Here is a 19212-nt window from a genome sequence, read left to right on the forward strand (position 1 = left end):
AAAGGGGTCTACCCCTACGAATACGTCACCGACCCTTCCAAGTTCGAAGAAGAGTTGCTGCCTCCCCAGGATAAGTTCTACAGCCAGCTGAGAGGTTCAGGTATTACCGACGAGGAGTACAAGCATGCTCAGTCTATGTGGGCCAAGTTGGGTTGCCGAACTTTTGGTGATTACCACGATGCATACCTGAAGCTTGATGTGACGCTTCTTGCCGATGTGTTCCAGGCGTTTCGGGCGACTGCGATAAAAATTTACAACCTGGACCCTGTATATTTTTACAGCCTTCCTGGACTGGCATGGTCGGCCATGCTCCTGCTGACTAAAATTAAACTTTCACTTATCTCCGATATTGATATCATGCTTTTCATCGAGAGAGCTATCCGGGGCGGCATGGTCCAAGTGTCGCAACGCTTCGCACACGCCAACAATCACCACATGGCCACTGGTTACGACCCCTCCCAACCATCAAGCTACATCATGTACACTGATGTGAATAATCTTTACGGGCACTCCATGATGCAGCCACTCCCAACAGGACAGTTTGAGTGGGTTGATCCTTTATACCACGACATCGAAAAAAAGTGCGACGAGTTTGGGTTTTTTGCCGAGGTGGACCTTGACTTCCCCGAGAAGCTGCAGGATACATTCTGTGACCTTTCGCCTGCTCCGGAATTCAAGTGTCCACCTGGCTCGGATCAACCGAAGCTCGTCATGGACTTGGAGCCCAAAAAGCGTTATGTGCTACACTACCGGAACCTCCAGTGGTTAATGCAGCAAGGGGTCTCGGTCAAAGCAGTTTACCGCGTGCTCTTGTTCAGGCAGTCTCCATGGTTGAAGCCGTACATCGAACTGAACACCAAACATCGCACTGCTGCCACTTCGGAACTTGATCGCGATTTTTTCAAATTAATGAACAATGCGGTATTTGGGAAGACCATGGAGAATGTGCGAAATCGCGTTGATGTGAGGTTGGTGACGAAAAAACACAGTGTCGTCGACTTGTTGCAAGCCCGCTGTTCAGGTCTCGAACAATTTACAACGAACAGATGTCTCTGATTCACATGAACCGGGGCGAGGTGCTACTCAACAAGCCCATCTATGTGGGAGCTGCAGTTTTGGATCTGAGCAAGTTGTGCATGTTCGAGACATATTACGACATACTACGTGCACACTACAACCACAATATCTCGCTCCTCTACACAGACACAGACAGCTTGGTGTACCATGTTCGCACGGCCGATGCGTATGGTGATATAGCCAAAGTTCCAGCTCTTGTCAAGCTCTTCGACACATCGGGCTATCCCCAGCTAAACCGGTATGGAATTCTGCCCCGGAACAAAAAAATACCCGGCAAACTCAAGGACGAGAAAGACGGGGATGTGATTGTGGAGTTTGCTGGACTTCGTGCCAAAGCCTATGCGATCCGGGCTGAGGGTTCTGTAACAAAAAAGGCAAAGGGTGTAAGCAGGCAAGTGGTTCGGGAGCACCTCAAGTTTGAGGATTACCTCGAGTGCCTCAGAACAAAATCGCCCATTCTACAAAAAGAGCATCGTATCCAAAGCGTCGATCATGTGCTTACAACTAATATTGTCAGGAAAGTTGCTCTGGATGCACACGACGACAAGAGGTGTATTCTTGAATGTGGGGTCCATACACTTCCGTGGGGCCACTATCGCCTCCAAAGTAGTAAGGCCTGCCCAGAGTGTAACAAAAAGTAATAGGCAATGCGAAAAAAAAAAACAATTTTAATTTACTTCCACTTCCTCGATTACATGCATGCATGGCACAGCAAAATTAAACTTCTGGAAACTGCTAATTGCAATTTGTACTTATATATATAAAATTCCACATTTCTTATTGTGTGCTATTTTTTTTTTATTTATTTAAAACTGTTCAGTCACTCTTTCATTCTTGACGTCATACACAAATGTTTTCTCTGCAATAAGAATGACACTGCACAGAGTATCTGCAGGCAAGGCATCGTGGAACTCGCATACAATCTTGATGTTGGTACGATCGTTGACCACCACTTGCTTTCTTTTCGTGGTGTTGATGACGAACATCGGCCTGCGTGTTTTGAATTCGCTGGGCGCGTAGTACACGTCCACGCTTCCCTCGGTCACGCGTTTGTAAGCCGAGTAAGCTTCGTAAAGTTTGAGGTAATCGTCTTTGGTCATGTCGAGGTTGTAATTCTCGCGCGGGAACACTTCGTTCCTACCGTTCTTCAGATAAACGTTCTTGATCTTGCAGTCGTCGAACTTGCTGAAATCTTTTTCCTGATTCTTGTCCCTCCCGGTCTGAAAAAGCACTACGACGAAATCTGGCATGTCGAACTGTATGTTGTTGAACTGTGTCGTCACGTCGAATTCCATGTGACTTCCCGACGCCATCTTCTGCACGCACTGGTAACCGTGAAAGTGAATCGGCACCTGCGGACTTTTCAAGATCTCCGCTTTGTACTTGAGGGCGTAGTTCGTTTCGTATTCCACCACCGGCATTCTCAATTCCATGCTCCGGATGACGCATTTCGCTGCTTCGGGTAAAGTATTGGCTATCGGCGTGGTGCCGTCCGGACCCAAAGTAGCGTATCGCATTAGTGCGTCGTTGTCGTTGGCCGCTCTTCGAAACGTGATCCTCAGTCCTCCCTTCCACATGATCTCCTTGTAGTCCGAGAAGAAACCAGGCAGCAGACGCATGGGAAAGAGCACCGTGTGACTTCTCGTCGATATTTTGGTCCCGGCTTCGAATCCCCCGGCCTGGTAGTACGCTGCGTCCGTTTTGGATAATTTCAACGTTCCCACTGCCGTCGACGTGATGCCTGGATAATCTATTCTGTCGATGACGGTGTTGTGTTTCCTCACCTCCACCTGCGAGAACAGGTGAGGCACGAAGTTGTCCACGAGTATCAAGTTTGCTGCTGCAGGAAACGCGTCTCCGCTTTCCTTCTTCACCACGTCGAATTGAAGATAGAGGTCCGCTCTGTGAGGATGAATAAACCCGTCGCCTACGTCCACGTCGTATTCGATCTCCCTCGCTTCGTTCAGATTGGCGAACGTGCGACGGTTGGGAGGGAAAGATTGCAATTCGTAACTTTCGATTTGCTCCATTTTACATGTATGGTTATTTATTATACGTTGATCTCCACGATGGCCGTCGTAGTGGCACCTGCGAAATCCACCACGTCTCCTTTCTCGTTCGTCACCACCAACTCTATGTCGTCTATGCGGTTGCGACATACTGGAAAATAGATCGGCGAAGAGGGCGTGTAGATGATCGGTTCCATGAACTCGGAACTTGGTTTGAAAGTGGCTATGATTCCCGTCTGCTTGTGACTTCCTAATAATCCGTCCGAAGATTTCGTGATCATGCCTTCCGCCACGTTGCAGTGTACGTTCAGAGTCTCTATGGCCAAGAATTTAGGAATGTTGGTTGCTACGTGCTTGATGCCAGCTTCGAGTTTTGGGTGGTTGTTCTCGAAACCTAAAAGTTCTCCCATGGTGCCCAGGTCCACGGTCTCCGTCGCGGATAGGATTTCCACTCTGTGCGTGACCGAATTTTGAGAAAGGTATGTGCCTTTGGGTAATTGAGCTTGCAAAGTGGAAAGATTGTATTGTCCTGGCGTGACGACGATGTGTTCGCTTCCGACGCTAATTTTGTTGTTGTGCTGCGTGACGTTAGGTATGAGGTACATGCTGTAGAATGCACGCAGAGCCACGGATTTAGGATAGACGATGTCGTCGTGCAGCGTGAGTTTCAAGATTGAAGATTCGCTCGTGAGATGGAACACGCCCATCCTAGTGATGCTGTTTGAGGTTCCACAATGCTTTCTGGAAATCCTCGATCGTAGGGTTATTTATTTTAGAGAGAAACGCGAGCACGGAGAGGCAGAGATGACCGCAGTTCACGTCTCCGAAATTTTGAATGCGTTCGTCGTTGTAGTATATAGAGGTTTTGTTCGTTTTCAGATAATGAATTAAATTTGTAGGTGGAACACCTCCGAAAGAATCGAAAACGAATGCTTTATCATCATTTTTGTGGTAACATATCCAATGCGTGCCTGGATTTTCTTGACCGTCCAAGTTGACTACTCCGCATTCTCTTCTTTTAACGGTTGAAGGTAACGAGTCGGACATGAAAACTCCTCTGAAGTGTTTGATTTGTAACGGTTCGATCAGAGATTCAATGTCTCGGTTGGTGAGTGCTGTTGTTTCTTTTTTTTAAACTTCTTCATCACGCCAGTAGTGGTATTTACAATAGGATGAGCGCCGGAAAGGAAGAGCTCCTCTCCAGCAGCTTTGCTACACTTAAAACTTGCTCAACATGAGCATATGAGCTTTTTGCTCAAGTGTATCACTCTGCATAATCCAAGAATTTTGGAAAAATCCCCATCGGGAATTTTTCGGAAAGGAAGAGCTGCTCTTATGCAGATTTGCTATACTTAAAACTTGCTCAACATGTTCATATGAGCTTTTTGCTCTAGTGTAGCACCTGCTTAACCTAAGATTTTTGTAAAAATGCTCTTCAGAAAAAAAGAGCTCCCTCAGATTGATTTGTCTATACTTAAAACTTGCTCAACATGTCTATTTGTTCAAGTGTAACACCTGCCTAACCCAAGAGTTTTGTAATTCGGAAAGTATTAACCCCCCTCAAGCAGATTTTTGTCTATAAACTTGTATCCATACCTACCTATACATATTTACTTCAGGTTTAAGTTCAATTGGATACCATTCAATTTGCTTATCTAATATTAAAACAATGCAATATGTAGAGACCCCCTCTAGAATTGCTCCGTGTTTGCATGTTTCCCCTCTGTGTCAGTGTGTGGAATTCCCGAGACGGTAGTATTGATTTTTGGTTTGCATGTTCTCCTCAGCGCCAGTATTTACAGAAATTCCCGAGTATTGCATCAGCCAGTATTGTGAGACTGACTGAGGAGAACAGATGTGTTGATACAGTGCTTCTCATACTTACTGGTTTAAATTCATATTGAACAATATAAAATCTGATATTTGTTGTAAATCACTCATATTTAGAGTCAAGCTGTCCCATGTTTTGCATGTTTGTGCAGGTATTTGCGCTGGGTCAGTGTGAATGAATATTTATTCTCTTTTTCCACTTGTGGGCTATTGGCTTTACAACCTGTCATAAGATTAATATTAATAATATTAATCCATAGAGATTAGATTTAAAACCCAGGAAATTTTATATAAATACCAAAGCCAAAAATATTAAGTGTATACACACATACACACATACACACACATACAAATCACACAGCTGAACCCAACTGATATTTTTTATTCAGTATAAAGTTTTGAATTGAAACCCAGGAAATTGTATATAATAAACAACAGCAAAAATGCCGAATCAAAAATATTGCAATCAATGCAATAAAAATATATCTAGCTCTAATTGGGCCAGACACCAAAAAATTTGTAACCCAGATAAATACAGAACTCCCACAAAAAATTGCCCCAAATGCAATAGAAAATACAGCATGCAATACTTCACATATACACATAAAGATACTTGCTCTGTACAGTCATCAACATCTGGTCTGAAAAGAAGGCACGAAGCACCTCTTAATGCCAGAGCAGCAAAACAGCCACGCCATGAACCCATCCGTAGCAGTTTTAAAGGCCAATTAAGGGATCACCGTTTTGTATCAGAGCCAAGATGTGGTATTGAGAATTTCTTGAACAGTGTAAATCCTGATCTCCAGGCAATTCTAAATGCACAAAATGGCTCTTATATGTTGTCCCTTAAATTGTTTGTACAATATAAGAAGCCAAATGGCACAAAATTTACACAGCCCCACATAACAGAAACTGTACCGGTTTATTCAAATGCAAATTCAGATACAATAATAAGCAGGTTGATAGATCAACTGAATATTAAACACTCTGAATTTGCGGCAAAAGAGTCCGGATGGAGCCTATGCGGTTCATCACACAAGTTATATATATTAATATTTCTGAAATCAGCCCATTACAAGGTTCCACTTATGTGCCATTACCTGCTAATATCAAAAACAAAAGAGCCGTGGTCAATATAAAAAATAATGACCAGAAATGCTTTTTGTGGTGTATTTTAGCTGCTTTGTATCCAGTTTCAAGGGATCCTCAGAGAATAACTTATTATAAACAGCATGAACATTTTTTTGACGATGCAATGGAGGGTTTAGAATATCCAATGTCTATTCAGAATATTGATAAATTTGAAAAAAGGGCCAGGCACATCAATGGCAAACAATTATCTATTAATGTATTTATTTGTTCCACTGGCAATTGCTTGATAGCACCTCTCAGAATCAGTACACTTGATGATGAATCTGCTATTCCGATTGATCTGCTCTTAATTGAAGGGAATAATACATACCATTATACTCTGATACACAGTCTTGAAGCTTTAGTCAGAAAACAACAAGGCAAATCCAATACAATATTCAAGTTGTGCAGAAGATGTTTAACTGAATTTGATGGTCAAAAAATGGTGAATGGGGTTCGGGAAGTGAATGCAGAAATTGCTAAAAACAAGTTAATTGAGCATCTGAAATACTGTGGGAATCATAAACTTGTTCATATGGTGATGCCCAATCCAAGTGAAAATTGCAAATTCAAAAAGTATGAAGCCTCGTTGGAACACCCAGCATATATTGTCTGTGATTTCGAATCGAACGTCAAACCTATTGCATTCTGCAATCCAGATCCTGAAGAATCTTCAAGTACATCATACCAGCTACATGAACCTTCCAGCTTTTGTTATGTGGTTGTACAGGATGGTGTTGTTACTAAAAAAGATTCATACATGGGACCAGATGCCATCAAAGAATTTGCACTTAGAATAGAAAATGAGTGCCGTGACATAGCATCTAACATCTTATTAAAATCAAAGCCTATGTTGCCTTTAACAGAGGAACAGATTGAAGATTTCAACAATGCAGAAAAATGCCCGGTATGTGATTCTGAATTTTCAGATACAAATATCAAGGTGAAACACCATTCTCATACAGATGGTAAATTCTTAATGGCCCTGTGTAATAGCTGCAATATTAAGATCAAGAGACCAAGATTTGTCCCCATATTTTGCCATGGAGCATCCAATTATGATTTCCATCATCTGATCAGGTATGAGGGGTTTGACAAGCAGAATTTAAATATTTTAGCTGAAAATGATGAGAAATATATATCTATTAGCAAGATAATTAAAGTTGATGGTGTTCCTATTCACATAAGATTTCTTGATTCTTACAGATTTTTATCTGCTAGCCTGGCTACACTGGCCACTCAATTACCTGATGATCACTTGAAAATCACACGTGCATTGTTTCCAAATCAGGACCTGAAATTAATTAGGCGGAAGGGTGTATATCCATATGACTATGTTACAGATTTTTCTAAATTTGATGAGTGTTCCCTGCCACCACAACAAGCATTTTACAGCAAAATCAGAGGATCTGGAATCACTGATGATGATTATCACCATGCTCAGTTGATGTGGAACAATTTAAAATGCAAGACATTTGGTGATTATCACATGGCATATTTGAAACTTGATGTCACCCTCTTAGCTGATATATTGCAAGCATTCAGAAAATCTTCCATGCAAAATTATAGACTGGACCCAGTGTATTTTTTCAGTGCCCCGGGTCTAGCATGGGCCGCAACGTTTTTGAACACTAAAATGCATTTGGATCTGATCCACGATCAAGATATGTATCTGTTTATGGAGCAATGTATAAGAGGAGGGATGGTGCAATGTTCCCAGAGATATGCCAGAGCAAATGGGTTGAAAATTACAATATTGAAGATCTTCAGGATTTTGATGACCGTGAACATGGCCTGTTCTTAGAGGTTGATCTGACAATTCCTGATGATTTGCACAATAAATTTTCTGATCTGCCCCCAATTCCCGAGGTTCAGTGCTCACCTGGCTCTAAACAGAAGAAGCTCATGATGACTCTGGAGCCGAAACAGGGTTATGTTACATATTACAAAAACCTCCAGTTCCTGATGAAACATGGTGTCCAAGTGACCAAAGTTGGCAAAGTCTTAAGGTTCAGGCACTCAGAATGGTTGAAACCATACATTGATACAAACACGGAGCTTCGAACATCTGCAAAGAGCCAATTTGATAAGGGCTTGTTTAAATTGATGGTGAATTCTGTGTATGGCAAAACTATTGAAAATGTCAGGAAACATACCGATGTTAAAATAATTACTGACCCCAGCCTGAGCAAAAAATTGGTTGCAAAGCCCAACTTTAATTACAGAAGAATTTATGATGAGCACATGGCACTTTTCAACATGAAAAAAACAAAGATCAAATTTGATAAACCTATTTATGTAGGGGCTGTGATATTGGAATTGTCCAAATTACATATGTTAACATTGTATTATGATGTGCTGAAACCTTTTTATGGTGATCGTGTAAAATTATTGTACATGGACACGGATAGTTTTATTCTTGATATTCAAACAGAAGATGTTTATCAAGATATGTCACAGCCTGAATTGTTTCAATACTTTGATACCAGTGAACATACAAAAATTCAACCCCACAACAAAAAGGTGCCTGGCAAATTAAAAGATGAGACACTTGGTGATGTTATTGTGAAATTTGCTGGGTTAAGTGCCAAGGTGTACACTTTTGAAACATGTAGTGGCGCTGTTGCCAAAAAGGCCAAGGGCATTAGCAGAGTGACTGTTGAAAAAGATCTTGAATTTGAAGATTATGAAAATTGCATCAAATCCCAGAATTCAATCAAAACATCAGAAAATAGAATTCAGAGTGAGGATCACTTATTGACTTCAAATATTGTAAGAAAAGTGGCTCTGGACCCACATGATGATAAGAGATGCATTTTATCATGTGGCATACATACTCTACCATGGGGGCATTGTGATTTGAGAAGTGGCAAACAATGCCCAATGACAGAGCATGATTTGAAATAAATAAACATGCCCATGAACTTATTTGGGTTCAAAAAACAGGTTATTATGGACCTGCCGACACCACAAGCCTCTCCTGATATGCTGTCTAAACTGAGTGGCTTGTTAATTATTCATCTGAACAGCATACTTACAGATGTTGATGAAGAAACAGGCAAAACATTGTACATATTTAACAATAATTTAAATCATTACCAATTACCTGTAGGTGGGCAATTGCAATTTATTACAACCCCTGAGGGTAATGTCAAGATTTCAGTAGGGAAAAATATTTATAGAATTAAGCACTCAAACATGGTTTCTGGCACTGTATATACTGTTTCTGCTGGTGACTGCTTATATATTGAGGTCCCGGGATCATATGACAAGCTTATACCCTTTTTTATAGAATTAAGAATCAGATACTCTATAATAAATAACCATTAAAACAAAAATGCCTAATGATATATTTGGCCATACAAGACATGAAGATCACAGTGATGAGATTCTGATGCTTGATGTCAGAGTCAAGAAATTAAGAAGTGATTTACAAGCTTTACAAACCACACTCAATGCCAGTCTTCAACTAGAAATTACAAATTTACAATCACAATGCATGGACCCTCTTCTTAAAATTGATTCTGAACTCAAAGTGCTGCTTCAGAAATATACTGATCTGGCAACATTGGATAATTTTCAAAGTTTAGAAGAAGCTGTAGCAGCTCTTCAAGCCAAATTTAAGACCCAGGCCACCAACTCCGAGCAATTGAAACAACAATTGGAAGAGCAGATTAATAATGTCCAGACACAGCTCCAAACAATTGTCAAAAGCATAAAATCACAAGAAGATTTTGATCTAGTGATTTCCACTCTAAAAGAACAGATTCAGTCACTCCAGATACCTAATCTGGATCCTCTGCACAATGCCATAGCCGAGGTTAAAGAAAAAATTGACACACTTGAAAATTTTATGAACAATTTGCCATCTTCTGATGCTTTGAATGCAATAACTCGGAGTGTTGCAAACATCAAGCTGCAACTTGAAACATATGAAGATTTTGGAAAAATTCAAAGTACCATAACCCATCTTGAGGGTACAATAGCAGCAGTGCAAAGTGATTTGACAAATGTACAAGAATCCCGCCTGCCTGGTATTGTAGACACTCTTGTTAGTGTCCAGCAACAGATCACAAAGCTTGAAAACCTCAACACTGAATCTGAGCTATCTCATTTTCATCACTTGATCGATGATATTCAAACAAAACTTGAAATTTTACAACAATCCACACCCACTCAGGCAGATATAGCCCTGCTCCAAAATGCTATGCAAAATGTGGCTGATGCTTCTGAATTAAACAATGTAAAATTGGCACTTGAATCTTTGCAAAATACAGTATCAAATCTTCCTACATCACAGGAACTTAAAAATATTAAGAGGGCAGTGAATAGGATATTGAAATCAGAAGATATCAAGAATATCCAAGCAGAGATCAAACATCTCACTCAGACAGTGGCCACTCTACCAACCAATCAACATATTAATGAACTGCATGCCCTGTTTGAGGATATCAGAAGACAGGTCCATGATCTTACTGCTCAAAATTCAAAATTGGCAGTTGTTGAAAATTTGCAACAAATTGTAGCTAATATCAAGCAACAGCTAGGAACCATGGAATCCAATCAAGCAAATGCTCTGTCTGTTTTTGCCACGCAGCTTCAAGAGATTGTGCAACAATACAAGAAACTTATTGTGGACATAAAAATCAAGCCAGGCCATGATGATGTTGTTAGGACCATCAATGAGCACCTTGAATCTGTAACAAGCAGATTGCTTACAGCAGAAAAGGAAATAACTGGCATAATCGAGAATCCAAAACATACAGTAATTCTTGAATTGTACAGCATCCCCAACAAAGAATATGATTCACCATTTACACCAGGTGGCAAAATATATATGCTGTCCCCTGCACAATTTTATTACCAGTTTTTTGTTGGGGGCACACTGAGACCAATCAAGATCAAATATTGGCATCAGCCACAGGCACACCACTACCCCACCTTATCAATAACAAATGCTGAGAACAAAGTGAAAATCACCAGTGTAGAGTTAGAGGATTTTACAGACCCCAATACATTAGAAACAGCCTATGTTGAAGATGATGGATCTCTGGAATTTAAAATACAAATAGGGGACAAATTATATTTAGAAAATCCTGTAGTATCAGCTGCTGAACACCCCATAGTTGCAATATTCTTGTTTTCATATTATGTCTAGTTGTTGATGAATTACACAGACAAGCCAGACATAATTATAAGAGACTCCCAGTAGTCACAAAGGGCATAGATGATTTATGGCAGAGCGACTTGATTGAGTTGTCAAGTGGACAGTTGAAAAACTTAGACAAAATCAACAAGGGCTACAAGTATCTACTCACTGTAATAGACACATTTTCAAAATTTGCCTGGGCTGTGCCACTCAAATCCAAGACTGGAACATGTGTTACAGAAGCCATCAGGACAATCATCAATCAGAGTGGAAGATCACCGCGCTATTTGCAAACAGATAATGGCAAAGAATTTTATAATTCAGTGTTTCAACAATTTATTAAAAGCCAGGCAATAAAACATTATTCGAGTTACAGTGATCTCAAGGCCTCAATTGTAGAGAGATTCAACAGAACCTTAAAAAATCTTATGTATAAACAATTTACACTTCAAGGTAATTATAAATGGATTAATATTCTTCCAGAACTTCTACATAAATATAACAACTCGGTCCATTCCACAATCAACATGAAACCCTCTGAAGTAACTTCATCTGATGAGCAAAAATTGATCAGCACTGTTTATTATCCTAAATACCAGCCAACAACAAGAAGGGCCAAATACAGGGTGGGTGATCAAGTAAGAATCAGCAAATATAAGCACTTATTCAAGAGAGGCTTTACAAGAAACTGGAGCACTGAATTATTTACAGTGGTTCAAGTTAAACCCGGGACCCTTAACACATATATAATAAAAGATCAACGAGGAGAAATTCTCAAAGGCAGATTCTATGAACAAGAGCTCAGCAAAACTAAACAGCCTGACACATATCTCATAGAAAAAATCATCCGCAGAAAAGGCAACAAGTTATTTGTCAAATGGCTGGGTCATCCGGAAAACAGCTGGATCGATGCAGACAAAGTGATAATATGAGCACCTGGGATGTTATAAAAAGGCTGCCAGAACCTGAACAACAGAATAAGAGAAATGGCAACTTGCTGCCTGAAAATATTAGATGTCTTATTGTTGGGCAATCTGCTTGTGGCAAAACTACACTAATGGTTGATAATTTTTTATTGGCTCCCAACTGGTTAGACTGGAAAAACAGGCACTTGTATGTTTTCTCTAAGAGCTTGGAACAATTAAAATATCAGCAGCTGATGAAGCTATATGATGGATTGGATATTGCTACTTTTGAACCAGATGTTAAGCCACTTCATGAATGTCTCGATAATTCTGTTGTTGTGTTTGATGACATTATATTGGATAATCAAAACAAGGTTAGAAATTTCTTTACACAGGGCCGACACAAAAACATTGATTGTTTCTACCTGGCACAGACTTTTTCAAAAATACCGAAGCAACTGATCCGAGACAACAGCAATTTTATATGTGTGTTTCATCAAGATCATACCAACCTCAAACACATACATGATGAATATGTAGGTGGGGACTTGAGCTACAATGATTTTTCCAAGTTTTGCAGTAGGTGCTGGAACCAGGACAGTTATGGGTTTGTCACAATTGATATGACAAGAACACCCAATAGTGGCAAATACAGAAATAAAATCAACGATTTTCTAGACGTTGAGACGTATATAAATAACCATGAAAAGGCCAATAATTGATGATCTTAAGTTAAGAGATTATCTTGTAAAAAGATTTAAGGGATGGAAATCAGAGAACCGGGGAATTTATGAAAAACACAAGCAAACAGAACAGCCTGTAATTGATGCTATTAATAATTTAGGTAAGAATATCAAAACTGTTACAGAGCAAAATCAAGATTTGATCACGGAACTTGTACCTGTAGCTGCAAGGAACATATTAGATTATCCATTCACCCCACTTTCCAGTATTCATACACCTAGTCCTATTGCTCCTCGAAGAATTGAAGCTACACAGGATCCAATTGAATTGGGTCTTCTTGCTCAAAAATATTTAAGCACACCTAAAGACAACAAAGATGAGGTCTTTGGCTTATATGCTGACACAGAGCTTGATGGGAGCATCATACATAGAATTGGCAATTTCAGAGTAACTTTTATGGGGGATGATCTGATTGTTTATTCAGAATCTCGTCTCGGAGAAAAAGGTGCTTTTGTTAAATATCCCGGCACACCTGGGTTGTGGGAACTGATGACTAGGAAAAGGCCTGGCAGCTATACAGATCAAGATTATGAGTATTACAAAGAAATATTAATAAAATCAGATGCTCTATACCAGAACAATGATCCCACACAAAAAAGAGTCAAGTCGAGCAGTGGGGCAAAATACAACAACTTAATCAAGCCCATATGGTCACAGATCAAGACTGGCAGTGGAATCAAACAATACAACACCCTGCCTAAAGAATTTGCGTGGGTTGATGATGTCAGGAAACTTGTAGATAGGTTATTGGTGATAGCTGGGGAGGAAAATGCTGGCAACAACAATTTTTACAATGAAAAGGTTGGAATTATGGACATGATAAGCACAAAATTGTCTAATTTTATAGTGAATGACCCTAAGGGGATTGGATATCTCATAAAAATTATTAATACTCTACCCCCCAAATTTTGGAATATTTCTGAGGGTCGGGGCCTGGTTAATGACATTATAACAAGCTGCCATTTGAACTACACATTCCAGGCTATCAGTATTGTGGTCCAGGCACAAAATTGGACCATAGATTAAACAGAGGGGATCCTGGTGTTAATCCCCTAGATGCTGCTTGTAGAGACCATGACATAGCATACAACACACATTCTGATCTTGACAAGAGACATGTTGCAGACAAGAAATTAGAAGAGGCTGCATTTGGTAGATTTGTAAGCAAAGATGCTTCTTTGAGTGAGAGAATATCAGCATTGGGAACCACCATAGCTATGAGCACCAAACAAAAACTGGGGTGGGGGCTGTGAATATATATATAATAAACCTACAATGAAGGCCAAGGGTGTTATGTATCAAATACCTTATGCAGGTCTCAAATCTCTTAAAACTATTGATAGTCTTTTAACCAAAAAGCAGCGCAAGAAAAAAAGCTCTTGTCTTGCAAAGGGACATGGTATGAAATTGTTGCTTAGCACCCACCAATTAAAAAAATTACAGCAATCCAGGAAAAAATCACATGTGGGGGGTTTCATATTTACTATCCCTGCCATCTTAGCTGCTCTCGGGGCTGTTGGGAGCTTGGCTGGGGGATCAGCTGCCATAGCAAAAACAGTAATAGATGCCAAGAAAAATAGGGCAGAATTAGATGAGCAGAGGCGCCATAACCTGGCCATGGAGAAACAAGGCAAAGGTGTTAAGAGAGCCATGAGTAAGTTTAAAAAAAACAAGAGCCGCTTACAAACCAAGATATTGAAGCTTTAATCAAGCCACTGGGCATCAAACATTTTAGGGGTGTGTACATGTCTGATTCTTTACCGGAACAACCACTCAACAAAGAGTGTGGCATTGTTAATTTGGATGAGTACAAAAATCAGGGCACTCACTGGATCTGTTATCTTAAATATTTAAACAATGAGGCATTTGTGTTTGATTCATTTGGAGGTGTTCCACCTGAAAATTTAGTAAAATATCTAAAATCAGCTAATCTTTATTACAATAATGCCCGTGTTCAAAACTTCAAAGATGTTAATTGCGGACATTTGTGTTTATCTGTTCTCAGATATATGTCTCAAATAAATAAACCATCAATTGAAAATTTTCAAAAGGCCTTGTGGTATCTGAAACATCATGGGGGTATTCCATCTCACCAGCCAAAATTCAATATTGAAACTCAAATTACATGATGACATAGTGTATCCCAAAACAATAGCTCTCAGAGCATTTTACGGCATGTACCTGATCCCTAATATTACACACCACAACAACAAAATTGCAGTTGGTGATCAAAAAATTGTCATCACTCCAGGGCAATATAATCTATCCACTCTAAATGCTCAATTACCCAGAGGTATAGTATTAACTCAAAATTCTGTCACTCACAGAGTAGAGATTGTATCTGCTACAGAGACAGTGGATCTGTGTACTATAGGAGAGCTGTTAGGATTTGAGAACAACACAAAACTCGAAGCGGCCATCAAACACACTGCTATGAATATACCCAAATTCTTAGCCATAGAGACTCTGAATATTCACTGTAATGTGGCAGAGGGTATGATCACCAAATCAAATGGCATAGGCACTCACAAACAAACCGGCATCATTGCAACATTCAAACCTAATTCCGAATTCATGGAGCCCATCATCTACAATCCATCCCCAACATTATATTTTCCTGTGTGCCACAACAGAATAGATTACATTGAATTGATGGTCACTAATGAAAAAGAAGAATTAGTTGATTTTGCTGGAGCCACAACAACTGCAATCATAGAGATTAACATTTAAATAAAAATACATACAATGGAAAATATTGAGAGTTATGAGCTACAATCATTCCCTCCAAACAGGAGGACATTTGCAAATTTAAATCAACCCAACACAGAGATTGAGGTTGATCTTGATGTAGGGGATGGATTTATACACCCCCACAGAGCAGATCTATACATCAAATTTGATGTTGTAAAGCTCGATGGAACAGATTATCCGGCAAATTCAAACATAAGATTGGTGGATAATTTTGTGCCGCATCTGTTCTCTGAAATTGAGATCAGAAAGCATGGCGTTGTTATAAACAGAGTGGATTATCCCGGCATTACCTCCACAGCTTTGGCCACTCTAAAATTATCCAAAACCGAAGCTTCATACTACAAAATCGGTGGATTTGAGGCTGGTGATAAGATATTATCTAAAAATCACACAGTGCTGTTCCCCATGCGCCTATTGCCAGGATTCTTCTCAGATTACAAAGATATTATGTGGAAGGGCGGGTTAAGAATCACATTTAGAAGAGCTGCCAATGATAATAATGCTTTGATGAGGTACAGCACATTAAACTCTACAGGGGAAGCTCTGCCCAATACCTTACCAGATACAGGCAAGTGCATTATTCAGACTATGGAGTTAAGAATCCCTGTTGTTGAATATGAAGCCAGTTACGCTCTTAAATACAAAGCTGATATAATAAAAAATCCACAGATTCCTCTGCAATTTTACACATATCAATGCGTACAGAAGCCTGCATCTGGCACATATTATGAATTTGATGCTACAAACTCATTCTCCAGCATACAATATGACATGCCTGATTTTGTGGTGGTATTGTTTCAGACTGGGAGACACAATAATCAGGAAAAAAATTCAAGTAAATTTGATAGCTGCAACATCAAGAACATTTATCTTAAAAATGGCAGAAATGAGGTATTCCCTAGAGAAAATTACAATTTAGACATGTCCAAGGATGATTTTCTTAAATTATATGAGGCTTTTTTGGCTTTCAAGCGTGTCACTACTGGCAGTACTGATATGTATTACTCACCAGATGAATTCAAAACACAGAGACCCATGTTTGTAATCAACACTTCAAAAAGGAAACAAGTTGTGGTTAATGACAGGACAAACATTAAAATTATCTGTGAATTCCACGAGGCTTTACCAGATGACACCATATGTAGCGTCATTCTCATAGGTGAAAAATCATATGTTTATGATGTAAGAAATGAGAGAGTCCCGGAGCAATTCTAGAGATCCGATTCAAACACAGAGGCCCTTTGGATATAAAACAATACTTTACCGTCAGAAAATATATTACCTACCCATTTTACTTCTGCTCGTAGCAGAAAAGCTTTTACCTACCCAGCACATTTGCCATTGCAATTATTCTGTTGCGACAAGACCAAATCTTTGCATGACAATATCCGAGAAGGCAATTCCTCAATATGATAGATGGTTCCTGAAAAGAGCATAGTGTAGATAAGAATTTCTCTTTGAGTTCCATGACAAATGACATGTAATTTCCCTCGGAAAAGGCACAGTATAGGTAATATCAACAGATATAATCTCCCAGACATTTACTAATGACGATGAATAACTGAAAAGACACAATATAGATTATATCTGTTGACATACAACTTCCAGGCATTTACTAATGGGACTGATCAAAAGATTATAAGAACATGGAAGCATATTTGTTCGCTCTTTCCCATTTACGCACAACTCGGGAAGCAAAAATCAATACATAACAAGGTTATGGCTAGACTAGAGGGGGTCTCTACATATTGCATTGTTTTAATATTAGATAAGCAAATTGAATGGTATCCAATTGAACTTAAACCTGAAGTAAATATGTATAGGTAGGTATGGATACAAGTTTATAGACAAAAATCTGCTTGAGGGGGGTTAATACTTTCCGAATTACAAAACTCTTGGGTTAGGCAGGTGTTACACTTGAACAAATAGACATGTTGAGCAAGTTTTAAGTATAGACAAATCAATCTGAGGGAGCTCTTTTTTTCTGAAGAGCATTTTTACAAAAATCTTAGGTTAAGCAGGTGCTACACTAGAGCAAAAAGCTCATATGAACATGTTGAGCAAGTTTTAAGTATAGCAAATCTGCATAAGAGCAGCTCTTCCTTTCCGAAAAATTCCCGATGGGGATTTTTCCAAAATTCTTGGATTATGCAGAGTGCTACACTTGAGCAAAAAGCTCATATGCTCATGTTGAGCAAGTTTTAAGTGTAGCAAAGCTGCTGGAGAGGAGCTCTTCCTTTCCGGCGCTCATCCTATTGTAAATACCACTACTCACGCCCTTCCCCCCTTTCTTCTCCATGGCCAGGTTGTGACGTTTCTGTTCTTCCAATTCCGCCTTGTTCTTCTTCGAGTCGATGACGGTTTTCGCGATGGCGGCACTTCCGCCAGCCAAACTTCCAACGGCCCCCAATGCTGCTAGGATGGCCGGGATGCTGAATATGAAACCTCCGATCTTTTGCTGTTTCCGCGAACGCTGCAAGCGTCTCAATTGAGGTGTGCTGAGAAGTAATTTCATTCCGTGTCCTTTGCTCAAGCAAGAACGTTTCTTCTCGCGTTGTTTCTTGGTGAGTAACCCATCGAGGGCACCTAGATTTTTAAGATTGGAGTATGGTATCTGGTACACGACACCCTTGGGCTTCATGTTGATGCTCTATGTGTTATTTTCACGGAATGTTATTTATATATATATTCTGAGATTTTTTCTTGTGTAGTTTTTTTACGGTATGTTATTTATATACCCCACCCCAATTTTTGTTTCGTGTTCATGGCGATGGTGGTACCCAGTGCGGCGACCCGTTCACCCAGCGATGCGTCTCTGCTCACGAACCTTTCGAAAGCTGCGTGCTCTAACTTTCTGTCTGCTTCGTGACGTGCATCCAGATCCGTCTGCGTGGTGTTGTAAGCGATGTCGTGATCTTTGCATGCGGCGTCCAACGGATTCACACCCTTGTCTCCTCTCTCCAATCTTTTCTCGAGTTTGGTACCCGGTCCGCAGTACTGGTAGCCAGGTAAATGCATCTCGAAAGGTAACTTGTTGATGATGTCGTTCACGAGTCCTTTTCCTTCGGCCACGTTCCAGAATCTCGGAGGCAGCGTGTTGATGATTTTGATCAGGTAACCTATGCCCTTGTCGTCGTTCACGATGAAGTTGGAAAGTTTCGTGCTGATCATGTCCACGATGCCAACCTTCTCGTTGTAGAAATTACGGTTGCCTGCATTCTCTTCGCCGGCTATCACCAACAATCGGTCCACGAGCTTCCTCACGTCGTCCACCCAAACGAATTCTTTGGGTAACGTGTTGTAGCGTTTGACGCCGCTGCCTGTTTTGACCTGGTTCCAAATCGGTTTGATGAGATTCCTGTACTTCTCGCCGCTGCTCGATTTCACCCTATTCTGCGAGGCGTCGTTGTTCTGGTACAAGGCATCCGTCATGATCAGAATTTCCTTGTAACTCTGGTAATCTTCGTCGGTGTAATCTTTCGGCTGCTTTTTTGCAACGAGTTCCCACAGTCCCACCGTACCCGGATACCTGGTCCAACTATCCTTCTCGCCTAAATTAACTTTAATGTCGTTGCCTTCGAAGGTCACCTTCGATTTCCCAATCTTCCACACCACA

This window comes from Lepisma saccharinum, chromosome 20 (assembly GCF_977018435.1).
Source record: "Lepisma saccharinum chromosome 20, izLepSacc3.1, whole genome shotgun sequence".
NCBI classification, from domain to species: domain Eukaryota; kingdom Metazoa; phylum Arthropoda; class Insecta; order Zygentoma; family Lepismatidae; genus Lepisma; species Lepisma saccharinum.